This window comes from Hemiscyllium ocellatum, chromosome 25 (genome assembly GCF_020745735.1).
Source record: "Hemiscyllium ocellatum isolate sHemOce1 chromosome 25, sHemOce1.pat.X.cur, whole genome shotgun sequence".
Taxonomy (NCBI): Eukaryota; Metazoa; Chordata; class Chondrichthyes; order Orectolobiformes; family Hemiscylliidae; genus Hemiscyllium; species Hemiscyllium ocellatum.
Genome location: NC_083425.1, coordinates 27083434 through 27095721, shown reverse-complemented (window position 1 = coordinate 27095721; position 12288 = coordinate 27083434). Strand labels below are relative to the sequence as shown.

The following is a 12288-nucleotide window of genomic DNA, read 5'->3' as shown; positions in this document are numbered from 1 at the left end:
GGGCTTGCATTCCCTGCCTTAAAACATTTCACTCCCTAAATTCTACAGCATCATTTTACTTAGTAAACACTTGTCTTTGCCCAGTTAATATATCAAATGCTTAGCTGCCTCCGAATTCCAGTTAATTGCTTAAAAGATTAGTATTTCTCCATTTTCATTGAGTAGGGAACTAACACAATCATCAATAAACAAGCATTAGTGATTTCGTACAAAAATACTTATCATGCACAGTTGATTCAGGAACAGCACAACAATAACAATTTCTCGGATTTGATAGCTGTTGCCCATAAATATTTAAAGAGAGTCACTGGTTATTGGTAGTGGGTTGGAATGCGGAGTTGAAGTTACAATCAGATTAGCCATGAATTTACAAAAAAGCAGATCAGACTTGAGTGGCCTTGTGGTCCAGTTCTGCTGCTAATTTATTTGTTTGTATTCCTGCACAGCCACCAGGAATGAAAAGCCTGATTTAGAGCTAGGCTGTTCTAAAACCTTAGTCCCCTTAGTTTTAAGCCATGGTTTCCTATTTGTAAGAGTTTCAGAAAGTGAAAATGTGGATTTCAGAAAGCTGTTTTTGCATTAACCCTTTCTGGTTTACTCCCAACTTCTGTATTTTCCATTTAGAAGATATATAGCCTATGTGGCAGGCAAGGAAATCTCAGCATTGTCTATATGTTCATTAAGTTTCTCACTACCAGACATCTGAATTCTATTTGCCTGTATTTGTTAATCTAGTGACATTAGAATCTACTAAAATCAATAGATTTTACCTTTTCCATCAGCCTGTGAAATACAGTGCACTTGTGGAAAATCGTTAGTTACTGTTGTGATCCACCACTACATCTGAACCATGAACAAAACTGAGAGGTTAGTTTGAACCAACATTAAGAATTTAATTCTGGTTTTATTTTTGTTGGAGAAGCAGGGAGTTTCATAGATTTACAAACTAAGTATTAAGGGTGATGAGACCGAAAGATGAAAATCATTGGATAATATAATCTTTATAGCACAGACTGAGGTCATTCAGCTCATGTTTGTGCTATTCTCAGCAAGGGCAGTACTGCTCGTCCCTTGCCCTTTCCTGTAATGCAAACAATTTTTCTCTCTTAATTTGTTTATTCAACTCTTCTGTCCAGCAGTAATTGAATATGCCTTCACCAAACTTTCAAGACAGTATTTCAGATCCTAACCATTGGCTGATTTAAACAGTCTGACCTCATGTTATTGTTTGCCATTCACCTTAAAAGTGTTTTGTCATTCACAATTGATCCATTTTTTTTCAGTAGTGGAACCTGAGCATCACTGGCTGGCCAGCATTTATTGCCTATCCCTAGCTACCCTGAGAAGAAGGCAGTGAGCTGCCGCCTTGAATCACTGCAGTCTACATGCTAAAGGTTGAGACTTTGTAGCCAATGATATAACTGAGTGGCTTGCTAGGCCATTTCAGAGGGCAGATGAGAGTCAACCACATTGCTGTGGATATGGAGTCACATATAGGTCAGATCAGATGAGGATGTCAGGTTTGCTTCCTTGAAAGATATTAGTGAGCCAGATGTGTTTTCTTTTTCTGGTCAATCAGCAATGGTTTCATTGGTTGTCAGCAAATTCTTAATTCCAGATTTTGTTTTATTGAACTTAACTTTCACCATCTGCTATGATGGGATTTGAACCTGGGTATCCAGAACATAAACTGTATTTCTAGATTAATTGTCTAACAGTAACATGACTAGGCCATCACCTCACCATATTTCTATCAACAGAAACAGTTTCTCCTTATCTACTCCATTTAGACCCTTCATGATTTTAAACAGCTTTTTCAAATCTCCTTTCAAATTGCCCTCCTCTCAGGTGAACAATGCCAGATCCTTCAATTCATCCATATAACTGAAATACATTATGCCTAGAATCATTCAAAAAATCTTTTCTGCACTTTCTCTGAAGCCTGCATCTTCTTCCTGAGGTTTGGTAACCAGAAATTGAACCTAATAATTCAGTTGTAACAACTATCGAGTCATCTCCTTGCTGGTCATTCAAAAAAAAGGTATTTGGCTGTGTTGGCTTTGTCTCTCTCAAGTTCTTGACAGAGCACAACCACTTTGAATTTGTGTGGTTTAAGACCTGAAGATCTACAAATGACATGACCTTCTCAATCCAGCAACTGCGAGAGAAATGTCGTGAACAAAGGCAAACTGTACATGTTGCCTTCACTGACCTCAGCAAGGCATTCAACCAATTGATCAGAAGCTGCCCACTGAATGGGATCTCCTCTTTCCATGGCATGATGGGTAAGGTCAACTTTGAAAGGTCAATATCAGAACTCCTTGAGATCTACAGTGGGTTCAAACAGTGTTCTATTTTGGCATTGACACTCATTGGCATACTCTCTTTGTGCCTGTAATATGCCTTGAGGTCATCTACAGGGGGTGTCTACTTGCATATCAGAAATTACAAAGCTATTCGGCTTTGATTGCTTGAGATCCCCTTAGTCTCAATTCAATGACATCACAGCAGGAGTCCTGAGGGTAATGTCTTAGCCCTAAATAGCTTAATCAATTACCTTCTCTCCATAATAATACTGAAGCTTCTGAGTACTGATGCAGCTCAGCCTGGACAACATCCTGGCTGAGGCTAACAAGAGACAAGTAACATTTATGCAACACACATGCAAGGCAATGACTATTTCCAACAAGAGAGAATGTAGCCATTACCTTTCAAGTCACATCTTTCAGGTGTTCTGAAAAGCAGGCAGTTGCCCCCACAGCTGGGCCTTGTTGTGTCCATTTTACTTTTATGAAATGGAAACAATGAGATCCTATTCATAGCAGCTTGCCAAATGAGCAATTAACACCATTTCCCAGGCTTTTACCTGAAAAGTGCACACTCTCTCTTTTCAGATAAATCAATTCCTCATTGAATGCAACTTACTTACCTGCCTTCACCACACTCTCAGGCAATAAGTTCCATACCTTAACTGTTTGCTATGTAGACCATAAAACCTGGGAGCAGAAGTAGGTCATTCAACCTGTCTAGTCCACTCTGCCATTCAATGAGATCATGGCTGATCTGATAATCCTCAACTCTGCTTTCCTACATATTCCCTACAAACAGTGATTCACTTTCTCATTAAAAAATCTACCTCAGCCTAGTATATTTAATGACCTACCTTTGACAGCCGTTTGAAGTAAAGAATTCTACAGATTCACTAACCTCTGAGAGAATGAATTACTCCTCTTCAAAAGTTGTTCTCCTTTTGTCTCCATTGCTTCTTTTGACAAACACTTTAGGTCTACATGCTCTCGTTTTTGCTCTCCTTCTATGAGTAGGAACTCTACTCTACTCCATCAAATTTGCTGGCAACTTTCTCTTCTTCGAGGAAGACAAACTCAATGTATTCAATCTTGATAAATAACAGAAAGTCTTCATCTCTACCACCATTCTTGTGAATCTTTTGTTTTGCAATCTCTCTGAACAAAACTTAAGTTGAAACTGAGCCAGTGTTTTATAAAGTTTAACATAACCTCCGTTGTTCTTGTACTCCTGCCCCTATTAGTAAAGTCTAGGATACTGGATGTATTATTAACTGCCCTTTCAATCCATCTTGTCAACTTCAATGAGTTATATATTGATACAATCTGGTTTCTCTGTTCTTGTATTCCCTTCAGAATTGCACATTTTATTTTTCATTGTTCCTTCACATTCTTCCTACCAAAATGACTCATTTGCACCTACTAAATTGAATTTCCTACCAACTTGTCTATATCCTTTTGAAATTCTATACTATCCCCCTTACATCTCACAATACTTCTGCAAATTCTATAGTGCCCTGTACACCAAGGTCTAGGTCTTACGATATATAGGGCAACTATGTAGCTAGGCATGAGTTGTGTCTTTCTCCTTGCATTCTCCAATCTTTCCACTTTTATTTTGCTGGTTTATAGCTCTGTCTCCCTAACTCTGCCTGCACCAGTCATTTACTTTTTTTTAACATCCACTATCAGTGATAAACATTTAAATAACATTTACATCAAATTAAAAAATCTAAGTAATTTTAATAAAAAGCCAATTCACCTGTTCAAAGACAAAGGGAAATTCTTGGCTTGATTCCCCACTTCCTCCAATTCTATTCTGTTCTCTTCAAACCATTGAATTATTTTGGGGTGAAGTGTAAGTCAAATAGTCCCAAAGGACCATAGGCTGTTCTCTCATAATAGTGAGGTGACCAGTATTAGTTTAACCTGAGGGTCAACATGTCTCAGTCGAGGCTGCAAAGGTGGGATATGCATGATGATCTCGGCTGCTGTGGGGTCGGTCTCTCTGCATCACAAAACACAAGTGCTCTTGGGTATTCTGCAAAGCTGACGTTCTTCACGTGAGAGTCAAGGTTGTGAGATTTAGCAGTCTATTTGAACAGAGGGAGATCTTCCAGTTAAAGTCAATCTTGTCTTCATTCAAATCTAAATGTGTATTTGTTCCAGCAAGGAATGTAAGTTAGTGAACAAGATCTAGTAACCCTGTTGCCCTCCCCCCCCCCCCCCCTCTATTTCAGAGATACTGGAGTTTTCTGTGTCACTTTTACTGTTGCTTTATCTGAGGTCAGCCAACTCCACCATCAAAAGGAGAAAAAAGGATCTTCCAGTTGTGTGGCTTAAATATACATTTCCTTTTGTAAAGGGCTGGCACCCATGAAGCTGGTTTCATTTGGTGTGTTTGATTAACTGATTTTAAAAGAGCTACATATCTCCTTCACAAAGTGAGTTGAGGAAACTTTTTATTTAAAAAAATGAACTGTGGATGCTAGAAATCTGAAGCTGGACTCTGTGGAGAGAAAGCAGAGTCAACTTGAACAAGGGTCATTGGACCCGAAATGTTAACTGTTTGTCTCTCCAGGGATGCTGCCAGACCTGCTGAGATTCTCCGACTTTTTCTGTTTTGGTTTCAAACTTTTTTTTATGTGAAATTGAGTAATAAAATGAAGTGTTACCTGCATAAAAGCAATGTTCCCGGAATAATGCAACCATCCAGTTAAAAAAAAGATAGCTTTCATTATATAGTACCGTACACAACAGTGTGATGATGTCCTTCATGGTGGGGCACTAAATGTAATATTAACCTGTTGTGACAAATTTGGCGGTTATTTTTGTGCGCAGTAAGGTTCCACAAACAGCAATGAGATAACGACTAGACTTTTTTTTGTACAATATTGGCCAGATCAGCTCCAATGTCTCCTTACAGTGGCAACTTCTACATCCACAGAAAGGGAGATGAAAGACATCACCAGTAAGCTTCTAATGAGAAAGCTGCTACTAAAGATTTCCCTTTTTCTTTTCCCTTTCCTTTTCAAAATGACTTTTTGTCCCACAACTTGGATTTCACCTCCTCCAGAACAGTTCCTGTTGTAAATACAATCTTTTGCAAAAGCAAAATGCTACGGGTGCAAGGAGACTGAAATAAAAACAGAAAGCGCTGGATCTACCGAACAGGTCAGGTTGCACCTGTGGACAGAGAAGCGAGATGTAACGTCTTAGGTCACTGGCCTTTCGATGGAACTCAGAAATTATGTAAATTCTTATGCGATGTTTCAATACGTTTCGCAATATGAGTGAAAGATTGCAACAAGAACTAACTATCGCTTACGCCCTTTCCTTTCATTACAGACTTTTTGTCAATATTAATCTTATCCTGAGGACTTTTTTATACTTGCATTTCCTTGAATGAACTTTTTTTAAAACTAATAACTTTCCACTTCTTACCACAACATTTAGTTTGCTCATTTGCACTTTCACTCGGTCTTTTTGTTTATTACATTGCTCCATTTCTCTACTTATAAATTTACTTTGCTCGTACTTCCCTTATTGCTCGTTTGCCTATTCATTCTGACTTCACTTTGACCTTCCCATTTGACATAACAGGAATGACGTTGCAATGTATTGCGTGCGTTGTAGAAAAGTGGATGGAAGGAAATACCCAATGTCTGTAAATGAGTTGTGTATTCCTATTATAGTCAAATATATCTCAGTGCATTGTGAATCAGCAGAAAGCGTACACCAATCAGCTTTCCAATTCCCTCCCCACCACTCAAACACGTACAATAATTTACCAAGACTCGGTAAAGATGAACACATTATTGCTCCCAGCCAGAGCCTTTTCTCCCACTGTACTTGTAAATTGTGAGATGTACTGAAACCTGCACGCACAACATGGGGCTTCAGAAAACATATCCATCTCAGCGAGGCTCTGATAAAATTTTACCCAACCAATACGCTGACTGTTTGTTCTCCTCATGAATGCTGCCTCTCCCGCTGAGTGTTGCCAAACATCTTCTGTTTGATGTATGAGAGATCAAATGATGGATGGTCGTGCATGAACACTTTCAAAATAAATGCTGGTAGACTTGGCTTTAGTGTCGTGTGGGTAACTTCAACCTTTTTGACACGTATATTCACAGCGAAAGAAATGACATCCTGGTTCTATGAGAGAGTGTTCTTTTGCAGACCTTAACGGGAGAAGAATATGTAAAAGAGCTGATGCTTGCAGTTTCTCACGCATTTTCCGCTAATTTTTTTTTAGAAACGGTCACTTACTGGCAAAGGGCTCATTGTTGGAGTATCTGGATCCAAAACAAAAAACGTGTGAATGCTTGAAGTTCCTTTTCATTAATCAGCAAGTCTTTGTGTATTTAAATAACATTATTGAACACTCCAGCATATTTTGTTGTTGCAGCGATTTGGGTCATATTCTGGATACGTGCAAATCAGCAGCTCTCTGAATTGTTCAATATAAACAGCCTGAGCAGACGGAGGGCTGTAAGTTTAGCTTTACTCCACTCATCTGACTGAGCCTGTCCTGCCTTCCGGCTCCACAATGATGGCGAGAGGTGATAGTGTTAGAATTCAGACCCTGCCTCATTGGGAATCATAGTCCATAAGACCATCAGATACAGGAGCAGAATTAAGCCATTCGGCCCATCGAGTCTGCCCCATTATTAAATGATTGCTGATACATTCTTCAAACCCACTGTCCGGCCTTCTCCACGTAATCTTTGATCCCTGTTACCAGTCAAGAGCCTAACTATCTGACTTAAATACCCAATTAATGCGGTCCTTATATTTTGTTTATTTTAAGAACCAACCACCAAAACAAAACAACCCACTAATTTAATAAGAAAATTGAATATAGATTTGTACACCTGTTGTCTTTCACTGTGTCCTAAAAAATATCTAATAACTCAGTTTTTGACTTTTAAATCAATTGTTTAAACGTGTATTTGCAACTTGAACCCAGGTCTTCTGGCCCAATGGCAGGCATACTTAGCACTGTGCTACTGCACCTTTCAAACATTTATCTAATTAACTTTTGATGTGAAAAGGTCCTTTTTTAAAGCCTTTGGGCTGATAGTTATAAAGCTAAAATACGGAGAGAACCATTATGGATGATGATCACTGAGAGGACTAAGAAGGGGGATGAATTCTCTCAGCACTCTTACTATTTATTTTCAACCTTTAGTTGATTTATTTGAATAAAATACATCTTACAAAGAAAACGGAACCATTGCCGGTGGCACGAATACTCCTCCCGTTCGGGGGAACACCAGACCCGGATGGATTTGACAGCGACACCACCGCGCGTCACCGTGGTAACGGGAAACGAGCGGCCTATTTGAAAGGGCTTGAAATCCGTTTGCGTCGAAAGAGATGGACTGAAGCACGGCCTTGGGTTGGCCGCGGTGGTAGGAGAGTATGTGAGAGAGGTGAGCTCGGGGGCAAAGTCAGGCTTTCGAGGAGCTCGACATCGCGCAGTTTCTGAGCAAACTGACGCTGGCCAGAGCTTCTTGCTGTAAAGTTCACATTTGGAAAAAAAGGATGGAGTTCTTCTGAACTCAAATGTCACTGAAGCTTGGAGGCTGGTACAATTGCAACATTTAAAAGGCATTAATGAATAGGAAGGGTTTGGAGGGATATGGGCCGAGTGCTGGCAGGTGGGACTAGATTGGGTTGGGATATCTGGTCAGCATGGATGGGTTGGACTGAAGGGTCTGTTTCCATGCTGTACATCTCTATGATTTTATGTAGCTCTATATGTTTTTAAAATCAGTCTCTGCTTAAAGGCTTTGTTTAGCAACAAAGGGGAGACTTTTGTATTGTTGATTGTAAGGTAATTTAGCCTTAGAATCTCTTCTGACTCCCTTGAAAACACCACTACATGAGCTGTGACTATCTAAATTGTGATAAACTACACCCCAACAATCAATGTCAAAGCATATGTCCAGATATATTTTTTTTTAGTTCAGCATGTAGACAGCAATAATGATTTAAGTTAATTTCATAAATGTTCCAGGAGGGTATGTGATATTAAGAGTTGACTACCTTTAACTGAGAATTTTCCAATTGACGTAATTTCACTCCTTCATTTTCTGTGTATTGTGAACAAAAGATGAATGTATTGTGTATGTGTACTTGCAGAGAAAGAATGAATGTAGACTGGAAAATGCAAGAACAACGGTGGCTGAGTGCAGAAACTGATAAGAGACACAATTGGGATAGAAATAAATCTACTGATTAGTCTTATAACTGGACTAATTATGATTTGAGATGTGCATACCAAGAAGTTCCAAGTGCTGAATCAAGGTCTCTACTGAGTTAGTTGTCTCAATAAGAGAATTATAATTGATTTCAGCATCCTAAACTTATCAGCTTAAAATTATTTTACTTTTAAAGATCACCCAAGGCACCATACAGGAATCCTATAAGCAAAATTTGACATCAATCCACATAAGGTGATATTGGGATGTGTGACTAGATGCATGGTCCAAATAATTTTAAGGAGCTTCTTAAAAACCAAAAGAATGCTGATGTTATAAATCAGAAACAAAAACAAGTTGCTGGAAAAGCCCAGCAGGTCTGATAGCATCTGTGAAGAGAAATCGGCACTCTGAGAAAGGGTCACCATACCTGAAACGCTAACTCTGATTTCTCTTCACAAATACTGTCAGACATGCTGAATTTTCAGGCAACCTGTTTTTGTAGTTTTATTACTAATGTGGATCAATGGTTGGAAGCTAATCTTGAAGTCTGATATAAAACCAAGGTTGCAAACTGTCTGATTAGGCATCAGATAGTTCTCAGGCAGAAAGTTAGTATTGATAGCTAAGGATCAAAGTTTGTGTTGGGACTTAAGTAGTGACTTCAGTCTTTCAGGTATTGATTGGTGAAAATCAATGCTTATCAAGAGCATTGGCCAGAGTTTATGCTATTTACTGTTCATCGAAATCTGAGTAAGGAAAGTATTTCGGTTCAGTTATGATGCCTACTGTGGGGCTAACAGTAAATCTAGTTTTAAGGCTGACCAGAATAATGATAAATTTGGAAAGATAACATTTTGTGCGTACCTGCTGCCTGAATCACTATCCTAGCATTGAATTGAGAGCACTGACAAGGGAGATGTACAGGGAATAAAAACCAGTAATAAACAGAAAAAGAGAAAAAAATTTGTAAACTGAGGATTTGGCAGTTGGTAGAAGGAATTCTCCATGTGAACAAAAATAAGCTATTAGGATATATAAATAATATTTACATTCAAAAGTTGAGAAATACATTTTGGATAATTTTTCTTACCACCAGCATCACGATCGGGGTTCTTCTGCCAGTGAGTCTATTTAAATGGACACAGAAGAATCAAAGTAGCAGGGATAACAATAGATGGAAGGAGGCAAAGCAGTGTTCTGATTCCATGACTGTTGGAGTTTTATAAGGCATTTAAAGTAAGACCACTTCAACTCAGGATCAAATTAACATGAGGTTGCACACGGTTTCATAATGTCAGTTTGAACTTGACCATGTACAACTGAGAAAATCCTTCTGTTGTAGTTTCTGTCAAGTTAATTGAACTCACCAATGTGACAATGAGGATGATGACAGAGGGCAGATACATCTAGGATTCTACATTCAGTGAATTTGATTTCAAATGTGTGATTCCGCATCAATTTCCAAAATGTATTTCTTTCTAAACCTCCAATAATGGTGGCAACATTATGTTTAATGCTTCTCTGTAAATGCTTTACTACACTCTCATTTACTTTTCAGATTGATTGTAGTGAATTATGAGTTCCGTTGCCATTCATTAAATAGGATGGAAACTTTAAATGGAGAAAATACAGTTCAAGGTTGTAATCTTCAAAAATTTTCTAGATCCTGGACTGTCCAATGAGTAGGAAAACTTCAAATATATTATCTGTATTCAACAGGGGGGGATAACTAAAAATAGGAAACTGTAAGTCAATTTGTCTAACATCCAGTTCTGAGGAAGGACCCAAAACGTTGACTCGAGTCTGGCGCACTGACCTCTACACCGCTGAAGCCAAATGCCAACTCGAGGACACCTCTTCCTACCGCCCCCATCACCAAACCATCATCTCCCAGACCATACAGAAGCTCATCACCTCAGGAGATCTCGAGCCCCGCACTGCCCGGTTCTACCTCCTTTCCAAGATCCACAAGCTTGACCACCCTGGCCGACCCATTGTCTCCGCATGCTCCTGCCCCACTGAACTCATCTCTACCTACCTCGACACTGTCCTCTTCTTGAAGGCAATTGGAGATGGCCAACAAATGCTGGTCTTGTCAGTGATATCCATACTCCATGAAAGAAACTTTTTAAAAAGTTTTCATTTTAGAAAATCTTTTTAATCTTGGCTTTTTCAGTTCACTTGAAATTCTCTTCTGGAGGAGTGATTGGAACTGATTCTAAATTTAAAATGTTTAAACCTCTGAGTTCAGACATATAGTCAACTGGTGAAATGAAATAAAAGTTTATGCAAACCATGATCAAATCAGTTGTATGAATACAAGCACAATGGAAATATCTTCACCATCGATGCTTTGCAAACTTGATATTGTAATGAATGTTTCATTGCAAAGAAGTGTTGCTGTTCACCTTCCTGTCAATTACTCCAAAGATTTTCTTTTCCAGTGGTTAAAAGAAATATTCCCTCATTTGTTTTGCAGTTGGATTCAATGTTGTACTTTCTCCAACAATCAGTTTGATGGATCCTAATTAAGGTGGTCTGAATATGAAAGTATCAATTAGATCTAAATATTTGGGAAATGCTAACAAGGTTAAGGGAAATGAGTGCAAATGCAATGGCAATGAATATGTCAACCATTTTTAATGTTGAACTTGTGGTCAATTATCCCAAGTTCATGCTATTACAATCATTCAATGCTGAAGCAAGGACTACTGCAGATGACTTGTGATAGAACAGGATATCTCAGACAGTGACGTTTGCAATTGCCAGAAGCCACTGATTTATCTAGCAACCATCTCCAAAGCTCTAGTGAATAACGTTCTGTATAATACAGGTTATAAATATTTTAAGTAAAGTCCTATGTACATTACATAGATCACAGCACTACTTGAACCAAACACTTGGTGGGAAAAGAATTGCATATGAACTGTACAGTAAAATCAAATGTTTTAAAGAATACAATTTAATATGGGAGTTAGTACTGTGTTTGAATATTTTTGGTTCATGAGCATGATAGGGCCTAGGATAAAGGAATCACTTCAGGAGAGGTATTTGAAACTTAGTCTTGACAATAATCCAGTCTCAATGGAAACAAGAATTTAAATAGAAAGAAAACATTTTGACTGCATTTATTCTTGGTTGGTAGTGGGGGATAGAGAGGAAATTAGCATACCTAATGGAGATAAACTTGTATAACTGCAGCTTGGGAAACTGCTGAACAATCACTAATTAATTAGAAGATTGTTTGCGTATGTCTTCCAAACCAAAGCCCCACCCCTTTTTCAGCAGAAATTTTCATTAAAAATTTCCAAGTAAATGTGAGCATCATCAGTACAATAAGTGTGTAGATGATTTTTATAATATGCACATCACATGCTAGACATTGAAGCACTTTAATACAAGTTACTCATGTGAAAAGTATCTTTATTGTAGTTTTACTAAATCTTGACTGCAAGTTTAAATTTCTAAAACATAAATAGATTTTAAAAAAGGTTTATTTTAACTTTGTTCTGAAAGCCCTTTTTAGTAAAACAAAATCCTTTTACTTTGGATAAACTACAAAGCTTTTTGTTTAGCTTTTCCTCTTTCCTCATATTCACTTGGAATTTTAAGATATTGTTTCAGAAATCATTAGATATAACTGAAGTGATTCAAAACTATTTCTTTAAGCCAGACTAAGGCAATACAGTTATCAAGATTAAAACAAGGACTAATAAGACATAGAGTACATATAAGAAGGAAGTCCCAGTGGTCTGTTTGGATCTCAT

At 38.1% G+C, this 12288-nt stretch overlaps 2 protein-coding genes across 8 annotated transcripts in view; one reads left to right on the top strand and one right to left on the bottom strand.

Annotated features, from left to right (window-relative positions):
- LOC132828044 (monocarboxylate transporter 4-like) overlaps window positions 1–12288 on the bottom strand; it is a 107327-nt gene that overhangs the window by 54684 nt on the left and 40355 nt on the right. The window lies entirely within an intron of this gene.
- ccdc57 (coiled-coil domain containing 57) overlaps window positions 6725–12288 on the top strand; it is a 176995-nt gene continuing 171431 nt past the window's right edge. For 5 of the 7 annotated variants that reach the window (XM_060844961.1, XM_060844960.1, XM_060844959.1 and 2 more), the window contains exon 1: window positions 7548–7747. The gene's annotated coding sequence lies outside the window, so the exon portion shown is untranslated. The other 2 variants (XM_060844955.1, XM_060844956.1) reach the window with 2 other exon arrangements.